The sequence below is a fragment of the Macrobrachium nipponense genome, chromosome 8 (assembly GCF_015104395.2).
Source record: "Macrobrachium nipponense isolate FS-2020 chromosome 8, ASM1510439v2, whole genome shotgun sequence".
NCBI lineage: Eukaryota > Metazoa > Arthropoda > Malacostraca > Decapoda > Palaemonidae > Macrobrachium > Macrobrachium nipponense.
In genome coordinates, this window is record NC_087203.1 from 33596245 (window position 1) to 33600470 (window position 4226).

Genomic DNA, 4226 nt, shown 5'->3' on the forward strand with positions numbered 1-4226 from the left:
AGCTTTAGCTGATTTTGGCCTGGGCTAGAAAAGAGCTTTAGCTGATTTTGGCCTGGGCTAGAAAAGGGCTTTAGCTGATTTTGGCCTGGGCTAGAAAAGGGCTTTAACTGATTTTGGCCTGGGCTAGAAAAGAGCTTTAGCTGATTTTGGCCTGGGCTAGAAAAGGGCTTTAGCTGATTTTGGCCTGGGCTAGAAAAGGGCTTTAGCTGATTTTGGCCTGGGCTAGAAAAGAGCTTTAGCTGATTTTGGCCTGGGCTAGAAAAGGGCTTTAGCTGATTTTGGCCTGGGCTAGAAAAGGGCTTTAGCTGATTTTGGCCTGGGCTAGAAAAGAGCTTTAGCTGGCTGGCCTGTTGGCATTTGCTCGTAAAAATGTGATGTTCAGATGTCTTCGATCTTCAGTGGTGAGAGGAGCGAGTTTTTCGTATTACTTTTACTAGTTTTCAGCTGCTCTGGGCTACATCTGGACAAGGCATCCCCATCCAATTGGAGCTTTGCATAGGAAACACTGTACTGTAACATTCATTGATTAAAACGGAATACATTCAATACTCGATCAACAAACTTTAAGATTTGGATTTTTTATATGTAAATGTTATGATTTATTGTTATAGTTTTTCTTTGATTTGCTCTTTGATCTTGAAAACTTTCACATTTTTATATGGGTGAAAAACAGTTTTATTTTCTAATTTTTTACTTAATTTTGATAGACACTTCCTTATTCTTAATATTACCGAATGGGAAAAGTTCGTACAAATTAGATTATTATGTACTTTCTTAGTACATAGTTTGTCTCATGGCTATAAAAGTCAAGACAAGTAACAAAAGTGATGATATATGAATAGCATGCTTTTAGTCTGAAACAAACATTCAGAAAGGTAATAGAAAAACCAAACGAAAAATGTTTCTTTTTATTTCATATACATAAATTAGTATCACAGTTTTTAGAAATATGCCACTAAATACCGTACATAGAATCTTTTTGTGGTTGACAATCTTAAGCATACTAAACGGTATAGATTATATTTTTTTATAAGAAAGATCTACCTCAATCACACTGAAGAATGACGTGAGGTTTTAACTTCATTATACAGAATCCACCCCTGATGACGGCTGACCAGCTCTTACAAAAAAGGATTGTGAAGTTTCAACTAATAAAAAAAAAACAGCATCGCTAGAGACTTTGTTAAATATGAATATAAAGTTATCATAAACTACTTTCATCCGAAGTTGAACTGACTCACTAAATTCAACCTCTTATTTATTCTTTCTTTTACTAGCAATTATGTTTTCTAATTGCTCTCAGAAGATTACGCCCCTCTTTTTCATGCAGATTTTGACGGGCTTTTCACCCCTTGTTTAGCAGAACGGGAAGAATGAATACTAATAGGTACGTTTTACTTGACATGTTTTGATAACACTTAAAAGCTTAAAAGCAAGTTGCGAATACCACTTCAGGCAGCTCTTTCCATCCGTGACACGGTCGGTCCATAAGATAAATTTGAACACTTCACCTGAAGAGTTTGTTAACTTTTCGGCAGTTGCCCATCGGATCCATGACGAAGCCATTCATACATGTCCCGAAGGAAGAAGGGTAGATGTTCTCCGCCGCCACCCTGAAGCCTTCCCGGCAAACTCCCGAAAAATCTCGAAGGGATCCTGGGGGACAAGCTTTCAGGGACGGAAGGTCGAAGATGGTGTGAGGGGACTTGGCGATGCAGTGAACTGTCATTTTCTCATCCGAGAAGTTCATGGAGAATGGATGGGCGCAAGTCCCAATGTACCGTTTTCTGTAGCACCTTCCGTTGACGTTGTTTTGCAAGAAGCCGTCCATCTGGCAGGGGTTGGCAACGCACGCAACTCGGCCGCTGTTTGTCACCTCGAGGTATTGCCCGAAGCCGCAAGAGCCTCGTTCGTGCTGAGCGAAGCACTGCCCCTGGAAGGGGTCGAAGAAATAATTAGGCTCACAGTCACAATGCACACTGCCCGTCAGGTCTACGTATAGCATTGACCTCGACTGCAAAGTGTCCTGTCACTGATATTGACACATTTCTTCTCGAAGTACAGTTGTCCTTTGGGGCAGCTCCTCGCTACGCATTCCCCTTCGTTGCTGTCCTTTTTCCTGACGAGCCATTCGCCCTGCTGGCACGAGGACTGCGTCAGGAGGCGCTGACAGGTACCGTTATAAACGGCGCTGCCATATTTGGGACCACAGTTCACTCCTTTCACTACGGTCTCTGTCGTTTCGTTTGTGATGGGGGGTCCGATATTTTGATGACTGCTGGCCGGTGGGTTGCCTCTTGAAGACGTCCGTCCCGTTGAACCACCGCCATTCGAACCGGCCCCGATATCGAACATCAGAGGGATGTCTCCGGGCATGAAGATAATCGAGCTGGAGTCGTTGTTCAAGGGTAAACCACAAGCTACCCGCAGGGCACCAGCAACCACTACGAGCATTATGACAGAAGGCATGGTTCTGGTGGTTGATAGTGGACCCCTTCGAGGCATCTTCAGAAGCTTCAGTATACTGACGAGTTTCTCAATGACAGTAGATGAGGGGATGCTGTCTGTGTGCAGCCTCACTTGTCAGGAAGCTAATGTAAACATGAGCCGCCGCCGTCTCTTTTTATAAGTCGACAGAACGAGGGCAAGTTTGAGTTGCCATGTGCTCTGAAATGACAATGTTTATCTTTATTGTGTACCACCAAAATTCCTGTGCATTTGCAAGTAAAGCAACCGGAAATCGAATTACTCAATGCATCCATTGTCAAATATTTTCAGCATTTATGTTTTATGGACATTGCTAACGAGAAAAACAATAAAGATTGCAATTGAAAACTCCTAGAGATATTTTGGGAAGTCCCATCCAAGACCATTAGAAGGGGGTTCGCTTTAAAGCGCTTTCTTCGCGCAGTCTTGGGCAATCACGAGTAAAAAAACACCTGGGGTTGATTGCGCCAATTACACATATTATTATTATCATTAATCCACCGTGCACGGTCTAGATCTCTAGCGTCACCGTTATTAACCGTAAACGTAATGCGCACGAAGTCCATACCGTCAGTTTCTGGAGTGTTTTACTTGAGTACATTCAATAAACAATCGTGAACTTTTCATCAATTGTCATTAGGGCAACATACCTACTGAGTAAGACGCAAGTCACAATATTTATCCTTTTGCCAAGCATAAGATCTTCACCACTTTAGTGGCCTATTCGAAAATAAGAGTGAAAAGAAACACTCAAATCTATATGTATATATATATGACTGGTAAAAATGTTCTGTTACAACAGAATTCCAGCGTCTCAGTGGCGTGGTCGGTATGGTGTTGGCGTGCCACCTCGGTAGCCGCGAATTCGTTTCTTGGTCATTCCATTGAGGGGTGAGAGATGTGTATTTCTGGTGATAGAAGTTCACTCTCGACGTGGTTCGGAAGTCACATAAAGCCGTTAGTCCCGTTGCTGACTAACCATTGGTTCCATGCAACGTGAAAACACCATACAAACAAACAAACAACAGAATTCCATCTAATAAAAGGAGCCCATAAAAACGCCAAAATATAAAGAAAAGTTTTTTCTCTCAATATTTTGGAGTTTTTATGGGCTACTTTTATTAGACTATATATATATATATATATATATATATATATAGATAGATAGATAGATAGATAGATAGATAGATAGATAGATATATGACTGGGAAACTGTTCTGTTACAACAGAATTCCATCTAATAAAAGGAGTCCCGTAAAAACGCAAAAATATAGAAAATAACTACTATATTTGAATACTGCATCTGATGGATGGGAAGTTGGTGAATATGGATAGATAGATATAGATTTTTGGCATTATGCCAAGCACTGGGGCAACTAAGGACATTCAGCGCTGAAACGGAAATTGACAGTAAAAGGTTTGAAAGCTGCAACAGGAGGAAAACCTCGTAGTTGCACTATGAAACAATTGTTAGGAGAGGGTCGACAGTAAGATGGAAGAAAGAGAATATGAACGGAGGTACAGTAAAAGGAATGAAAGTAGTTGCAGCTAGGGGCCGAAGGGACGCTGCAAGGCACCTTAAGTAATGCCTACATTGCAGCTAATGAGGTGCACTGACGGCACTAATTCCCTACGGGGTGGTGAATATGGAGAGCTTCCCATAGAAACGGTTTTGTGACTAAAAGAATCAGCGGAGTGTTTTACACGAGTTTGAGAAACCAGTCCCGTCTAACACATGA

At 41.6% G+C, this 4226-nt stretch overlaps 1 pseudogene; it reads right to left on the minus strand.

The window, feature by feature from the left end:
* Positions 1-894: 894 nt before the first annotated feature.
* LOC135222656 (uncharacterized) lies at positions 895-2618 on the minus strand (annotated as a pseudogene).
* Between the last annotated feature and the right edge of the window lie 1608 nt (positions 2619-4226).